Source organism: Podarcis filfolensis, assembly GCF_964270895.1.
Source record: "Podarcis filfolensis genome assembly, chromosome: 12".
Lineage (NCBI taxonomy): Eukaryota > Metazoa > Chordata > Lepidosauria > Squamata > Lacertidae > Podarcis > Podarcis filfolensis.
Window position 1 is genome coordinate 14476822 of NC_139614.1, and position 18054 is coordinate 14494875.

The window sequence follows — 18054 nt, forward strand, 5'->3', positions numbered from 1 at the left end:
GCAGAAGCTGGGACAAAGCAACAAGAGCTCACCCTGTCACGTGGATTTGAACTGCCAACCTTGTAATCGGCAAGTCCAAGAAGCTCAGTGGTTTAGACCACAGCGCCACCTGTGTCCCCACTGGACTAGAACCTCTCTTCTGGTATGTGTGCAGAGCTGTTCCTAGGGGTTGGTGAAGCTGGCTTCTGCTGGGGGTACAGGCCCAGAGTATGTGTGCAAAAATCACCTATTAAACTATGGAGTATATGACACATATGTGTGGCAATTCGCTGTTGCAGCAAGATTAAACGCAGGAGAAGCTTTGCTTCCTTCTTGCACCGCGGCACAAAGGTGTGTGGGTTTTCTGGCCCTTCCTCCTCGCCTTGCCTTCATTCCGGATGCTTTGTGTACTTGAGTTGTGTTAAATCTAGTCATTTCTAATGTGGCTACTGTGGTGGGCGGCTTCCAACTGAATATTAAAAACAATACAGCATCAGACATTAAAAACCTCCCTAAACAGGGCCACCCTCAGTTGTCCTTTAAAAGTAAAATAGTTTATTGCCTTGACATCTGCTGGGAGGGCGTTACACAGGGCAGGTGCCACTACCGAGAAGACCCTCTGCCTGGTACCCTGTAACCTCACTTCTCGCAGCGAGGGAACCGCCAGAAGGCCCTCAGTGCTGGGCCTCAGTGTCCAGGCTGAACAATGGGGGTAAAGTGCTTCCCCCCCCCCGGGGTGGGGTGGCAAAACAGCTCCTTTCCAAGGGTGCAGGACACACTTAGGTATACCTTTCTCTCTGTTTGTGTACTGCCTGCCTGCAGTTTCAACATCGAGTAGCATTTAAAAATGGCACCCCAACAAATAGCAGGCCTACATTTTGGGACCCTGAAGGTCAAACCATCATAGGGGGCCCTTCACAACCAGCAACAAGGTCCGGGTAAACATTGTTACCTTATTCAATGGGGTTGTTCCATGGCAACCTTGACAACATCTGACTCTCAATAAAATATTAATCCATTTGAGTACAGTGGTACCTTGGGTTACATACGCTTCAGGTTACATACGCTTCAGGTTACAGACTCCGCTCACCCAGAAATAGTACCTCGGGTTAAGAACTTTGCTTCAGGATGAGAACAGAAATCGTGCTCCAGCGGCGCAGCAGCAGCGGGAGGCCCCATTAGCTAAAGTGGTGCTTCAGGTTAAGAACAGTTTCAGGTTAAGAACGGACCTCCGGAACGAATTAAGTACTTAACCCGAGGTACCACTGTAGTGAGACTCAAATTGGGTCTACTAGACCCCCAATTTTTAAGCAATGGGGACTAAGTTTGCTTCTGGGTCCCTTCCAGGATTTGGGGCCCTGAAGCTTCAGCTTCATTAGTTTCATAGTAGATCCTCTGTACTCTGTAGCAGTACAGTTCTTTTGCACCTCAGGATCCCACCAGCTCATTTTGCTGCATGCGTAGTTCACTTGTATAATATACCTAATTGCTGTATTCACGCTTCCCATTTTGAGGTGCAGGCCAAGGTGTTTTGTTTACACTGACAGTGCACGTTTTAAAAAGTAATGTCCAAAGTGATTCTCTGAGAAGGCTGTAAAGGCAACCTTATCTATTGTAAAGGTCATGGGTGCCGTGAGCCCTGCATGTAACTCCCCTGCCCGCCCCCCAGGGAAAAAAAATCCCGCACCAATCAAACTACTGCTTTGGTGCTTAGAATCCAGTACTCATTTATACTCTTCAAGGTTGCAATATTAGGGTTTGTACAAGACTCCAAACAAATTAGCAAGGGCCAAGGTGGAAGACGACGAGTGCTTGGCTGGTAGGAACTTCTCCTGTCAGAGGCAGTCTGAATACCATTTGCTGGAAATGACAGGAGAGGAGAGCAATGTTGCTGAAGCAATCTTCCCTCACACAGCAGGACAATGAAGTGCTGAGGAATATTATCTGCATTCGGCTGCACATTCAGATGCCTTCCCAGATGCATATGTGCTACATCATGTGCGCTGGGGTGTGGACTGGATCCTAAGATCTGCCACATTGCAAACAAGTTTGTGGCCTTTTGACAAAAGGTGCAAGAGAGAGAAGACAAATCTGTATCAATACAGGACGTAGCATTTTGCCTTGAAATACGGGACAATCCTGTATTATAAAGGAGACAGGCGCCAACCCTGCTCTTGGGCCACCTGAAGCAAGCTTAGAGCCAGGAATTTGGAGTCAGGCCCAAAGAACAATCCAAATGGAGGCAAAATGCAGAACCGGCAGAACAAGATTAGAGTCATAACCATAGAGCAAAACCAGAAACAAGAGACAGGCAGGAGCTCAGGTTGTTGCTAGCTTGTTGTTCAAGCAAAGCAGAAGGAAGATCTTGTACTCCTTCCCGCTCAGGAGGAGAAGAGCCAGCCTGGGCAGAGTCAATCTGGAAGGTCCTTGCCTGAGAAACTATAGTGACATTGTCACATTGGGCAGTGGTTAGCAGTTCCTGACACTTCTCTGAGAACATGCACCACTGTAACTCACCACATGGGGCAGTGGTCAGCAGATCTTGGGAGGGCGAGAACCTGACAGATATACTCCTTCCTAATTAAAAGAGTGATTGGTACCAAGCTTGGATCTCATTTCTGCAGAATCTTGCTGGAGAGCTTTTTTCTGACAATCAGTGGTTGTCAGCCAATGGTAGGGTATTTTGGTGTGTGTTTTTTAAGCCAACTATATTTCCATCTTAATAGCAATTACTTTTAATTCAAGGAGACAGACAAGCAGGGCTAGGCTGAATGCCTTGCTGAATTCTAAAGCTGAATCCAACTGCATTTTCTCTGTCTAGTAAATTAAATTTTAGCAGAGAAGGTTAGTCTGGCAAGGCTTGGCTTGCGATGCTAGAAACCAAGACATTTGTTCTTGTTCCTCACATACAGGCACACAGCATTCCTGTCTAGTTTCACGGCTGGCAATTAAAGCTACTCTTCAGCTGCAGAAATTGATAACATGAGTGAAATAATAGAGCTGGTAATTTGATTCTTCATCAGTCTTACTGGAAAACCTTTTTGGTCATTTACTCCCTTAGCAGTCATCTGCTGGTGAAAATTGCTGTGGTCATGGGCGCGGGGGGGGGGGGCTCCCATTAATAGCGTGATACTTTAGCTGCTAATGTCAAAAGCATGGCTCTGTATGAAGTAAGAAGGCTGATTTTGATCCTAATTGGAATAAGATGGGAAAGGAAATTAAGAGATCACCAGTGAAAATATCAACCGAGGACAACCCAGAATTCCTTTGTAGTGGAAACTGGTTATCCCACCCACATAAGACAGGTCTGAGTTACAGCTGGTCTTTTTTTAATGGTTTTTAAAAACGGGGATCAGATATTGCTGCTTCCTCCCAGAATCCTCGCTGTAACCTGATACCTGCAAACATCTAGTAGTATTTCCCTTGCTTTGCAATCCCCCAACTTGAGTTCAAATGCAGACCCCATGACTCCAGCCTGGCTGTTGTGCTTTCCCCACATCCCTCTCACTCGCTGCTTTGTACAACATCCCAGCCTCTTGAAGAGTTGGGAATATAGGAATCTTCCTTAGTCATTCCATTGCTTCATCTAGTTCAATATTGTCGACACTGACTGGCAGCATCTCTCTGCCAGGGTTTCAGGCAGGAGTCTCTCCCAGCCTACCTGGGGACACCAGGAATTGAACCTGGGACCTTTTGCACGCAAACCGGGTGCTTTACCACTGAGCTATGGACCTTCCTAGGCAGTGGCTTTGTCTGCGGCCACCTAGTGAGTTCATTACAGAAGCTGGAGTATTATATTCATGTAGCTGGGAGTAAGCCCCAATGAACTCAATGGGATTCGTTTCTGAGTAGACATGTTTGGGATAGTCCTACCAGTGGATTTGAATCAGAGTTCCCAGGCAGCCTTCTGCTATGGTCTATGGACTAATACAACAAATGCTACTCTATTCGATCCATCCCATGCATACAGCCTTATTCTATCTAACCTAGCTATACAGTGGTACCTCAGGTTACATACGCTTCAGGTTACAGACTCCGCTCACCCAGAAATAGTACCTCGGGTTAAGAACTTTGCTTCAGGATGAGAACAGAAATCGTGCTCTGGCGGCGTGGCAGCAGCAGGAGGCCCCATTAGCTAAAGTGGTGCTTCAGGTTAAGAACAGTTTCAGGTTAAGAACAGACCTCCAGAACGAATTAAGTACTTAACCCAAGGTACCACTGTACTCAGAAGCAAGCTCCACTGAATGAGATTTTCTTCCACCTCGCACTGGAGTGCAACCCTACCCATTGACTGCACCCTTAGCTCTGCAAATTGAGGACCCTGGAACAGGACACTGATGGCACCCAAGAACATCAGTATTCAGAAAGGCACACCAGAATTCCCCTGCCTCTTTTCCTATGAGTAGTGTGGACTTTTCTCACATTCTCTCTTTCAGCGCCACATACTTCCCTCCTCTCTGCCATTCTTTTTCTCTTCAAATGATTTGGTGGCTCCTGTCCATCATAGAATTGTAGAGTTGGAAGGGACCCAAGGGTCATCTAGTCCAACCCCCTGCAAGGCAGGAATCTCAGCTGAAGCATCCATGACAGATGACCACCCAACCTCTGCTTAAAAACTCCCAAGGAAGGAAAAGTCCGCAATCTCCCAAAGGAGATTTGGGCTGTTCCACTGTCCAACAGTTCTTACTGCCCATAGTTCTTCATGATGTTTTGTCGGAATCTCCTATCTTGCAACTTGACTGCGTTGGTTGGAGTCCTACCTTCCAGAGCAGGAGAAAACAAGCTTGCTCCATCTTCACGTGACGGCCCTTGCCATATTTGAAGTTGCCTATCGTATCTCCTCTCAAGTCACATAGCCTGAAAACAGCTCAAATAATAAATCCTATCACGATCTGACTGCATTTCTAATAAAAAGCGGAGGTGGGGTGGAGGAACTCCTCTGTCTAAGCCGAGGAGGTGCAAATTGGGCGTTTGAACATCAAAAGGGCTTGACTTGAAAGCGGAAAGCGGTAGTAAAAAGTTTTCGGGGAGGGGGGTGCGGAGGAGTCCTACCCCCTTCATCCGGACAGATCCGGAGAGCAGAGACTTGGAGGGTCTGTTTTGATGAGGATTCTTTTACAGGACTCATGTCCCCATCGCACTTCAAACGCCTGCGACGGGGCTGGTCTGGGGTTTTGGTGACGCTTCTCCATGCGCCTTTCGAGGGCTGCCTGGGCGTGGCTCTAGCACAAGGCAAGCAGGCGAGGCGCGAGGTTTGCTATAATAATAAAAAGTAACACAATAGCATCCTGCTGCAGAACGTTTGCTCTGAAAGAAGGCGGGATGGGGGGGGTGTGCAACACTTTGCATTGCCTGCTGGAAACAATCCTTTAAAAAAGCGCATTTAAGCAACCGGCACCAGCAGAACAAGGCATGGGTTTGGTGTAGAATGAAGCAAAAATACTTGCCTGCACACTGTTAGCGTTTAAATTAATAGACCAAACTGTGTAGCTGCTATAAAACAAAACAAAGCAGAGGGAAGGTTTGTTTAGCAGGCTCTGCAGGTCATTCACTGCGTGTGTCGGATTGCAAACCCTCGGTAGTCTTATTTTTTCAATGACTGGCATTTTGAGACTGGATGGTTTGTTTTAAAGATTTGTTGCCATCAGATCTGATGGCTTATAACCGACCCCATTTAAGCAATGCGACGCTTTCTCGCTGCTTTGAACAGAATCGTTTCATTTTTCTTAAAAACAAACAAACAAACAAAAATACCCTGAATATATAACACGTAAGGTGAAGGTGCGGTTCAAAGTGAGTCTGGGCGTTTTCCGGGAGGGGGGGAAAATAATTTTAGCGTTATTACTGGTACAGTATTATTAACTAATGGATTCTCTCCTTTCAAAAAGGTGGGGAAATAGGCTTGTGCCCATCTCTGCACGAACGATTTTTTTAAAGTGATTGATTGATCGGGCGATACTGTACTAGGTATTGCCACACATACTTTTCTTTGCAAATACTGTAACACGCCCGCGCGTTCATTTCTCGCCAGCTGGCCCTTCCAGGATCCAGCCCTATCAGATCACATCAATATATGCCTGAATCAGCATGTTGTGGTTCCCCTTGGACTTCTGCCTGTCTTGTTTTTGAACTTTATGTGGAAAGCGAGGGAATTTGCAGCCCAATTTATCCAAGTAGTACGGCCAAACCCAATCTCTGCTGTCATTCAGAGAGATCAGAACGAAGCTAGAACGTGATGTCTTCATTGATCAGAAACACTTAGCTCTGAGTATTTGTTTTCAGCCCAATGCTGTCGAAACGAACTACAATTTTCAGATATCTGGCTCGTTTTGGGATTTACCACTAGCTACAGTGTTGGGTTATGTCCCTGCACGTATTTATTTTTAATCTTACATCAGTCACCCAAACAAAGGCTTCTCATATGTTGGCTATCTGTACTATTTCTATGCGTTCCTTTTTATTAATCAAGATAAAAATATTTTGATTTTTACTTATGTAGCGCGAAGGTTAAGTTGCTATTATTAAAAACAATTGTTCCGAAATATACTGACGGTCAATAGTCTCGAATTCGCTAGTTTTCTAAAAGTCTCTTTAATAGCTGCTGAGGTTTCGGAATTTCTCTAAAAGTCCCCTTTATTGATTCGTCGGTCCGTGTTTACTTCTGATTAGGAACTGGCCTCAATCACTAATAATGTTGACTCGTCATCACGTATTGATTTCATTTAAAACGGAAGTAAGTCCAGCCATACTCTAAACTCCTATTTTCCATCAGTATATTCTAACGGAATCTTGAAAACACCAACGTGGTTTTTTGAAACAAGATCTCACCGCGGTCATTGTGTGTCTGTGTAGTTGTTTTAGATAGGTAGGTAGATATAGATATAATTATATTATACAATAAAATGGCAAATGCCTTTCCTCGTTTTTTTGAGCGCGGATGGACGGACGTACAAAGATACAGGATCATCCGCCTAAATGCAGCGGGAAGTTCTCCCGCGCAAGCCCCCACCCCACTGAAATAAACGGCGGCGCTCTTGCACAATTCCCCTCGGTTTAAAAGAGACTCGACTCAGGACGGCCCGGTTTCTCCTCCTATGTATGCAGCTCATGTTCTCGCTTGCTTGGCCTTTTCCACTCAGTAAAAAAAGTCCCACGAAGATCATGGGCCGAGCCTCCCAGATCGCGCAGAAACTTTTCTCGCAATTTGCGTGCTCGGTGGCGGCTCCATTTTGCGGAAGCAGAAAGAGATGCGTCCCCCATAAATATCTAGGCAGCAGGGGCAAAAAGTCATTACACCCCCTGCTATATGTTCAGCATGGAAAAAAGACTGTTGTTATTTGCTTAAGCAATTAAATATCGATCGCCCCACACCAAGTACTAATATAATCATCCAATCCGGGGTGCTTTTAATTGGTCTGAAGAAGAGCTTTACCGGCCATTGACATGCTGGTCCCATTAAAAGCGAACAAGAAGAACATATTGATAAAAGCATTAATATACAAGTCATGGTATTTATACATTGGCGCAAATGGAGGACGTGTGACTGATACACCGGGTATTAAAATTCAGCGTCAGGAGACGTGTTTTTGCAGCGTCCAGTTTCTTTTCCACGAGGAAGACAAAGGGGGGGAACGCAGGTAATGCCATATAGGGCTCAGAGGCTGCATTTTCTTCAGATAGGAAAAGCAATTATCTTTACGGATGATTAATAGTCAAGCGCGCACCCGTCCCACCCCGCACCCCAGCATGCGCGCTCCAAGCCAGGCGTTCACCGTATCCCTCCTTGCACCGCCAGCTCCAATTGTTTTAACATGACCTTTATAACCGTGCGCCTTCGTCGCGCGGCGCCAGCGTGCGCCCACTTAGGCCTTCCGCGCTCCAGAGGGGGGGGGGGAGCGACGAGTCTTCTATCAGGTCCGTCGATCTGTGGCTTTTTTTTCTCTCTCTCTCCACCCCCCACTACCCCCAGGTTGGCTGGGGGGGGCAGCTTAGCTGCAAACCCAGCGGAAGCGTTTTGCAAAGGATATGCCGGATGGAGACACACTCTGCAACCTCTCCAGCAGAGGCCGCGCGCGCCGGACCGGAGAAGGGTGGGGGGAGGGTTAATCTAATAAACGGAAAGGCCGCAGGGCATGCGGAGCACTGACAGATCTTGGCCATTTGTTTCCACTTCCTCCTCGCTCGATTGACCATCCTGGGCAGTTTGAAAACGACGCCGGCAGACGCATGCATGCATACACCCACCCACACAGAAGCAAGCCTTGTCGCAGGCCCGAGCGATGCACACCGCCACGTGGGCGCCTCCGGGCCTCCACCCAGCAGGCCCAGCTTGTCTCGGGGTCGGCAGAAAAGATGCCACCCTAAGGTCCAAGCGACTCTGCCCTCCGCCTCCTTTGCATTTGATTTGTATGTCTGCTGCTGCTGCATCGCCATCTTTGCTAGCAGGGCCTTCGGGAACTGTAGATAAGACGGGACCACGTGGCATTTCAACTGCAACGTTTTCAGAATGACAATTCCAAGTTGCAGTCCTAAGTAACAGCTGGAAGTGAATCCCATGGAACTCAACAGGGTTTCTCCTGCGTAGGCTAGGCAGGTAGAGGATTGCACTGTGTGCTTATGCACACTTTCCTGGGATAAGCCTCCCTGAACATAGTTAAACGTGCATGGTATCCAGCCATTATTTGGCAGCCTGCTTTCTCCACATTCTAGAACCCACATTTTGTTATGTGAATGGGGCCACGATACCTGAAGGCAAGGTTCTGAATCACAGTGCAGTTCCTGGTGTTAAAACCATTAAAAAAAAACCCATAGCGGACCCTGCCTAGCTTTGCAAATGTACACCTGGTTTCCTTTGCCAGTATCCACATTATGTATTACGTTGTGTGGGATCAGAATGAATATTGTGTTATCATCATCATGCTTGCCACAGGGAACAATCTGAGCTGGGTCAAAGCCCCAGAGCCCATTTGCAATGGCCTGGCCCAGCCCTGGAGCATGTGATGGAACAATGAAAAGTGGATGAGTATGTGCAGAGTGCATTACTGTACCATCACTGCTGATTGTTGTCACCGTTGGCCTCACCCAGGTCTCACAATTGACAGCTTCGGAGTTTTATTACCACACACATTAAAGGCCAAAGGCTCAACCTTCCAAGCAGAAAAGCACTCTCTGCATATGAGTAATATTATTTAAAATGCCAAAATGGAAAAGAAATTAATTTCCCCATACACAAAGGATCGGGCTTGGTGAGTGGAGAGATCAGAGATCTCAAAAATGACAGCCATCTACTAGATGCCATTAACCGCACCCGCTAGAGTTGCATTGTTCTTTATAATTGTGTAGGAAATCCATTGCCTTCCAAACTGCAATGATAAACCTGTTTATTTATCTTCGGGTGAGGCATTATTAGAGTCACAATCTCTCAGTTGAAATCAAGACAGAAAAACATCCTGGCCAATAAAGAACCTATGGTGTGAACATGACTTCTGACCATCATTTCTGAATTTGCCTTTTGTACTCCAAGGTGAGGGAGGGAACAGCAGAACCTTGTGTATGGGGTTTGACATACTGGAAAGATGAAAGAAGGCAGCATATGGATTTGCAGAAATAATTATCACTTTTGTACTCCTTAGGACCTCTTGCTGTGCAAGCACAGGAAATAAGAGCAAATTATACTAACGATTTTTAAATGCAATTTTCAACTCCAGTCACTGCCAGTGGTTTGATAGCTCTGCTGCTTCTGGCACAACCGCTGCAACGAAACCAATCTAATGCGCAATGCTGGGAAATGGATGTTTCCCAGTCGCTGGTTCGTCTTCGCTGCGACCAAGGAGGGCAGCACAGCGCGCTCGGAAAGCACATTTCTCCCATCAAGTAGAGATATGCAACCCCGACCTACGCGCGCCTACTCGGAAGCAAGCCCCCGTTCAATTCAACGAGGCTTACTCCTAAGTAAGTGTGTGTATTACGAACTTCGCAGTCTCCCGATTAGAACTGCGATTTAAAAATATTAATTATGTTGGGGGGTGGGGGAGCTGGTTTTTAAAGCATCGGGACCACGCCCACTTCCATGCAGCCGACAAGTGGCTCAAGTAGGAAGGAACACACGCACCCCCGCAACTGCTGTCAAAACCGGCCTCCACCTGCCTACGTGGTTTAGCTTTCCAGGCCACCCATTTGGGCAAATCGCATAAAAATTAACGATTATGTTTTAAAAAGCAAAACCCTGGTAGACGGGCGTGGGGGAGAGTCTGCAACGTCTTGCAATATGTTCAACGGAAAGGGAGGAGGGGAGGGAACCTGACACGCGTCTCGGGTAGCCTTCCCCGGCACGCGCGCGTCATGCGGTCCTCCCACCCCACCCCATTTTTTAAAAATTAAATAATATATATAGAAAATCTGGGCCTTTCTCCCTGACGGAGATGCCGCCGTTTGCCCGCAGAGAGGGAGAGCTGTGCAGCCAGCAAGGATCGCCACCCGTCTTCCAATGGCATCCGAATCCCGGGCTCACCCCACCCCCCACCCCGCCTCCCCCACCATGCGCGAAAGGATATATATATATATACGGGAAAGGCGAGAGGCGGCCGATCAATGGAAGGAGCCGGAATCCACGCAAATCGCCTGGGAGAGGCAGCCAAGCGGGCAGAGGCGCAGTCACGTGCAGCTGCTGCCACCGCCGCCGCCGCCCTCCCCATTCTGGAATGCTAATATACCCGAGGAGTTCCAATGCCGAACGCGGCGGAGCTGAGCGTTCTTTTTCCTCCTCCTCCCGCCCCCCCACGTCGGGGGAACCACCCGGCACTGCAGTGTAGGGCGCAGTGCTGTTGTCACCTGATCGCCAGGCGCGCCGCCCCTCGCCCCCCCCATAAGTAAGGAGGGAATGGTAGTGTCTGGTATGTGACACCGCAGCCCCTCCCCTGCGCGATCTGTGGCCGCTAAGCCTCAGAAGCTGCGGGCGCCGGCGGCGGAGAGAGGGAGTCCCGGTAGCTGTGCAGCCACCGCCTTCATGAACAGGTGAGTCGGTCCAGCGGCAGCTTCTCTTGGTGCTGCGAGGGGAGAGAGCCTTCTCCGCGGCGGGCAGGTGGAAGATGCTGCTGTGCTGGGTGCACTGCCCTGGCCCATTTCTTGCAGGGCTTTCCCGTTGGTTTACGAGCTTGGTTTTTGCGGAGGGTGGCGCAGGGCTCCTGAAACGAGCGTGGCTTTGGGGAACGGGGTGCTTGGCTCAAAGGATATATGGGAAGATAAAAGATGGTATGTTGCGCTGCTGAACAGGATCCCACAGAAGCCACGAGATCTTTAGATTATTATTATTTTAAACAAAAATAGTGTTTTTTGTTTTTAAAAAGGTAGACCTTTGTTTGCTAAATGTCACAGGAAAGCAAATGTGAGTGGCTTGGTTGTAGAACTTTATTGTCATACGATATTTAAAAATGGAGAGGGATAGTTCATGCGCTCTAACCACATGAAACAAAAACATTTATGTACATGGATATGGGCTCTCCCCCTTGCCTGCCTGGTGTGTAGCACATGCATTTTAGGATTACTTGACGTTTTAAAAAAATCATATTTGGTTTTTTATTAACATATTGATCTCTGTATTTAGGAAATGGAAGGAGGAAATATTCCCCTTTTAATGAGGCCACATATGGGCAATTGGGTTTTTCATATGCTACAGAACTGTGTGTGTCAAAAAAATGAGAAATACAGATGGAACCGAAAAAGGAGAGCTTTCAAATGCAGGGTGGGGGTGGAATTAGGCAGTTAAGATGAATTATGACTAAGGAGGCACCAGGGAGTACTAACTATGTGATCCAATATGTATCTATTCAAAATATATCCCTCTGAGCTCAATGGGGCTTGTTTCCTAGCTTGAGGCTACAGCCCTAGTCTTGTTATTTGGGAATAGCCCCCATTGAATTCAGTGGAATTTACGTTGAGTAGATTTGTATTGGATTGTGCTGAAAGTTATAGATTTAAAAAGACCAGGTCACATCAGAATGCTTACTTTTTGGCTAAGGAAACTCTTATTAAGGGTTGACAGTTTGGTTATTAATATGTTTGGAAAGCCAGATCTGCCAGGGGAATGGGTGAAAATCCAGGGATGTGCAAGAATGGGTGTGTCAGCGAGACTTTTTGCCAATATTGTATATCGTGATTGCTCTGTCTGGACTGCACAATTGCTGGTTCCACAATGAAGCTAGAGATAGCCAAAGACTGTACTTTTTGCCAGCAAAATTGGCAGCTGTGGAACAAACCAGTATGTTAAGGTAACGCCCAGTGAATGTGTCCTTCTCAGAGATTCAAGTTTGTCCTTGGTTAAGCAAAAACATTTCCTTTCATCAAGTTACTTCTCCCCCTCCCTGCCACTAATGATGAAAATGGATACCCTGTGGAAACTTGGAGAAGGAGTGGCGCAGAATGACCCCTAAATTTTGTTCAGCTGTGTAGAAAACCACACTAAAGCCATAGAATGGTGACATTTTTGTACGTGTATTTATGATGGTGGGCACTGTAGGAAAAAATACAGAGCAGAAGAAACTTAAAAGGCTTGAGCTTCCTTTGACAATGATCACTGGGTAGCAAAGAGACATTCATTAACTGGGTTCTGATTTGTAGGATATGTTACTAAAAGAGCAATCACTTATGTTTAACTCTTAGCAGAGTTAAGGTAAGCTATTTGAGTGGTGTGCGATGTTTGGGGCGGAGGAAGGAGATTATTCATAGGCTAGTAAAACTGAGAATTCTGTTGATCGCAGTGGGAACTACAGTTATACGTTCCTGTAATATTTTCAAAATCTAGGCATGGATGGAGAACTGAATGAGACAGAGATTCAGATAAGCTAATGCGTGTGGGTTGAACCTGTAAGGACCATTTGACCAAGTTAATTTTGGAGAGAGTCTATTTCAATGGGTAATACTGATAAAATATCACAGTAGATCTCTCTCTCTCTCTCTCTCTCTCTCTCTCTCTCTCTCTCTCTTTCTCTCTCTCTTTCTCTCTCTCTCTCCGATCCTGCATTGAGATGATAAAACTGAACTTTTATGGTGGCCTTGAACTGGGGACTTGCTTGGGAGCAAGCCTTGCTAAACACAGTGGGTCTAACGCTTTGTAAATGTTTAGGATCAGGCAGTTAAAAACCTAGTTAAAAACACTAGAGCCCGTTTTTAGAATGTGGGGTGTATAGCGGACTCTGGTGCACTGAAAGGAATGGGTACCATTTGGAAAAAACAGGTATTAGTCAGTTACAGCCTGCATCATGGTTAGCTTTAGCTAGAATTCTCGGCATTTGTCTTTTTTGTTTCTTTGGGGAGGACAGGAAGTTCTCAGAATTCACTTGGCAAAAGCAGAAGCAGAAGCTTTGTTTGTCAGGATTTAATTTTCTACAGGCTCTCAATACTACAGTGTTCTTTAATAATGTAATTTCGGATATAATTCCTTGCAGAGTTTGTGCATTAAAGGGTATTGAAAGATATGCTGTGAATGGAGAGTCCAAAACTGTCAATTTTAAGCGTTGATATAAAACAGAGGAGAAAACATTTGGTTGCGGGGCAAAATCAGCTGCCACCTGAGGGATAATTAGAAGTGTGATGGATACAAGATGCTTGACAACATGTGCATTAAAAGTGCCTTAGGAACGCTGGTGTCAAAATGATTAACTTCTGGCCCGTAATACCTGCCTAAGAATGTTCCAGAACAAAATGGCTCCTCAAGTTGTCTCGCAAATATGTGCATAGGATTTCGGACTGGAGCATTCCAGAACACCCACCTTATTGCTAAATGGCCATTCAAGCAGAATAAACAATTAGCTTTTCGAACTGACACAGCAAATCCAAGAACTGAAGTTCTTGGTGCAATTGAATTGTGGCAGTACAGAAATTGAGCTTGTCTCCTATAATTTTATATTAACTAAGCTTTGGCTCGGTGCGGAGAGCATTTGTTAAGAGAAACTAGCCGTGCAAAGCGATGTGAAATCCTGCTAGCTTTTCCGGAAGCCTACAAGAACTGTTAATAATCTGTGCTGATGGGGTTTAAGCTCCCCCTCTAACACTGGGGAAGCAAACACACAAGTTCCAAATTTGGATAGCAAAACAATAATGCCTTTATTAGGACCATCCAAAAATCACAAGGTGGTGGCCAAGCTTTTAAGCGCACTGGGAATCTTCAGTTTAGATGTTAAGCAATAAGATTGAGCAGGGTGGGGAGAGAGATGTTGCTAGGCTTGTTGGAAGCCCAACTCTGCATTCAGCTACCAGCCTTGAGACAAAATGGAGGAGCTGTTTTTTGCAGACTTAATTAAAGTAGATTGTGCCTGGCGCAAAAGACCACTGGTTGCAACAAGGCACGCTGGGTCAAAGAAACAATGGCCTTTCTTCCTTTGAAAATAAAAAGCAACAGTTGTTCAAATCTGCCTTTAAAGCGGGAATTGGCCTGGGCCAATGACCTCCTTAAGTGATTTTGCTTGGATGGAATGTGCCCTATATCTGCGGCGATGCCTGTTGCTTGGCTGGATGGAAAGATGGGGGCTGAGTAAGTGTAGGAACCTCTGTTTTTTGCGGGGCTTGAACATGTCCTCTCATGCAAAGGCAAGAGTTGCATGTGTTGGCCTCTTTCCACTTTAGCCTCTGGCCGTTAGCTCTGCTTGCTGGGGCTGATGGGAGTTGTAGTTCAGCAACATCTGGAGGGCCAAAGTTTACCCCACACCTGCTCTATAGACACTTGCCTGGTTCCTCTGATGAGTAAAATTTGGAGAGTTGTCAGGGTGCGAGGAACGCATACCGCATGTTGCATTGGTGTGTGAATAGGGCTGCAGTTCTGTGCACAGTTACTCCCAAGGAAGTCCCATTTAACTCAATGGACGTCAAAATGCATAGGGTTGCTCTTCACATGACAAGTATATGCAGTCAGGTATGCTGTCCTTTTTGTTATTGTGGCTTGCTTGCTTTCATGGGCTAGTCAGTGGCTCTTGTGGGCTTATTTGCAAAGCTGGCTTTTTAATCTTTATGGATGATGACTGGCATCCAGATTGCTACTTTTAACTTATGGGTTTAATTTTATTTATTTTTTTAACAGAAGGCTTGCATGTTATATCAGGAACTCCTTTTAAGAGCAGGTTGCTATGTGCCATTAATATTTGTGTGTGTGTGTGTGTGTGTGTGTTGCTTTTTGAGAAATAGGAACTCGCAGGCTCCTTGGGTGCTCATAGCTGGTTGTATTGTCCTTTTGGATTCCAGTCAGGCATATCTCATGGTGGGGGCCATAGCAGCCAACTCCTATGGTCCGAGGGCCCTTCAGCCACCCCCATAAAATATTTGAGGGGGCCGCCCCCAAAGTTAATGTGCATTGCCATTCAAATGGTGTGCATGTGCCATGCCATGTGATCGATTATGTGGGGTGGGGCTGACCTAGCCCCCTCCCCAATATTTTATTCAAGTTGACATCCCTGGCAGGGTGGATGTCTGAATGAAAAACATGAAAATCTGCTGCACTGTGTTACAGTGAGGGTTGCCAGCATGGCACCTGCAGGCACAGGTGTGCCCACTAATACCTGTTTATGCTAGATTACAAGTGATGTTTCTTAGAAGGCTGAGAATGCCCCCCTTCACCCCTTCATTCATTTATGTTTGGATGCCAGCCTTTCCTCTCTTCCTTTATGGACCTGGCAAGGGTAATCTGTGATCTTTAGAGACTGAGGGATGGTGCTGGCAAGTACTGGATCTGTAGTTTTTCTGTTGTGCAGCCCGTAACAACACCAACGCGAGGTTTACTTTGATGGCAGTTTTCCAAAAGCCATGCTCATTTGACAGGACCCAGTTCAATTCTACTGCATCTCGCTTTTACCCAGATCCCATGGAAAAAATCGCTCTGCTTGTCTGGGGAAAGAAGGGTCAGCTTGGAGGGTTGCTACCCCTGGCACTTTCTCCAAATTCCAAATGTGCCCGTAGGTTATCTGAGGTGAGCAGATGGAGTTGTGTCTGTAATCCAAATGAACATTCCAGCCCCTGTCATGAATCCATGTACAGGAAATATATATGATCAGTTTTACTAAAGTCCTAAGCTAGTGTGGGATTAGGATTGCAGCGAGAATGGATGGCCGCATCTACACTGCAACTTCATTCTGGCTTTATGCAAGTTTAACTGCCATGACTTTCTCTGAAGATCGTATCCTGGTGAGCTGCGGACAATTTTATAATGGTGCCTTTCACAAAACTACCATTACCAGGGATATTTGAGCTGCTCTTTCCCATCACAGTTTTAAACAGAGAGAGCCATATGTGAGTTGTGTCTGTTCAAATTACATTATGACCCAAGTCCGTCAACTGCATGATCGGCCTCTGGGTTGTTGTTTTTTCTGGGTTTTTTACATTGATCTGTTTTATTTGTGATATGTAGTTTTGCTCTTCTTTGTCTTGGCTTTTATCTAGTTTTTAGGGGAAATTATTGAAGTGTTTTATTTAAAAATGGAAACCACGTACAGAGACTTTTTTTATTAAGTGGTATGCAATTTTTGTAAATCACATGCTTTTTCTTACAGGAGTGTAACACTGTTATGGTGGAACTCTTATTCTAGCGGTTAATCACAAGTAGTGCATAAATGTGTACACGGTGCTTCACTTTCCCAAAACTAGGCAATTATTGGAATGTCAGACCTGGATCTATAGCTGGGGGGGAAACAACCCAGGAGAATTTTATTGTCTTTGGGAAATTGTCTTAAGTGCATGTGTTACATTTAATTTAAACTTATTTAGGTTTTCACACCCATTATCTGCTGCTGTTAGCGGTTTTTTCAGTTTGCAGGAGGCAAAGATCAATGGATCTTATTTTAATTACCTCTAATAAAAACAACTCAAAAATTCTTAAGGCTTTTTTTTTCCCTGTGAGAATGTCACCTGATTAAATAGCAACGATAAGGCCGGTGTGTTTGCGCCGACTACTTGATTCCCGCCCCCCTTTTGCGCATGCCTTGTATTTTTAAATTGGAACATACATAGTTGTGTTTCTTCATGTATAGAGTTAGGAAAGGAAATAATCAGTGTCAACATATTCGTCCTTTTCATTGTCCACAATGGTCTGTGTTATATGACTTATAATATTAAGCGGTGTAATAGGATTCATAGCAGACACATCACGCTTCCTTCTGATTGTTAAAAATGCCTACTCATGCTGAAAGAAATTAATGCACCTGATGTACTGTGGGAGAACAGCAACAAAACCTTCACAATGTAACTGCTGTGTTATTTTTAATTTACTTCCGGGCCTTTTTAAAAACTGCTTGAAAATTGTTTGGACGATAGCTAGCTTAGTATTTTCTAATGGTGACTTCCACACCTAGGTTTCTACTCAGAAACAAGCCCTATTAAGTTTGATGGCACTTACCCCGGTACCATTGTGTAGGATTGCTACAGGCATTTGGACTTAATTACTTCTGAGTCGATGTGCACAGGATTGCGCCACAAGACTGTTTAAGATAAATTTATAGTGACATTTTTTTTTTACCTTGCATGTTGAAAAATGAGAAGCAATGCCCTCTCTTTGCAATTTTGATGCTTTTTATTGGTGTGCACGATTGCGTTACAAGTGTGTGTGTGTGTGTGTGTGTGTGTGTGTGTAGATATGCTAAAAAGCTGCGCACAAATGAAGAATCAGTTGAGAAGCTGTAATGCATTAATGTTACAAAATAGAAAACGGTTATAGGCAGAGCTGGGTGGGGCCCAATGCAGTATTCAGCTCTCTGCCTTTTGTCTGGTAAAATGGCTGAGATGGAAGTTCTTGTCTACAAACCATTATTTTTGCATGACCTTTAAAAGGCAGGGGGGAAAATTTAATGTATCTCTTTGTTGCCGTACACTGTGCTAAGATATCAATGTATTGCCTTGGATTTTGCTGCTTGAGTTCCCCTCTTCAGCATGACTTGTCAAAGCAAAAAATTGAAACTCTGATTCAATGCCTGTTAATCCTGTTACTTCCAACTTCGGAGTTTTGAGGAATTTCATTTGTTAATGGTTTTGTTTGCAGAGATTTTATTTTTCATATGCTGAAAATGAATGAAGCGCATAGCTAACTGGTGTTTTCAAATG

General features: G+C 45.4%; 1 protein-coding gene and 1 long non-coding RNA gene across 2 annotated transcripts in view; one reads left to right on the forward strand and one right to left on the reverse strand.

Moving 5' to 3' along the window:
- LOC310745569 (uncharacterized protein) overlaps positions 1–18054 on the reverse strand; it is a 109096-nt gene that overhangs the window by 83274 nt on the left and 7768 nt on the right. The window lies entirely within an intron of this gene.
- LOC310745585 overlaps positions 10856–18054 on the forward strand; it is a 106309-nt gene continuing 99110 nt past the window's right edge. The window contains exon 1 of the long non-coding RNA XR_014540185.1: positions 10856–10992. This is a non-coding gene — a long non-coding RNA (uncharacterized lncRNA). The remainder of the gene's footprint in view (positions 10993–18054) is intronic.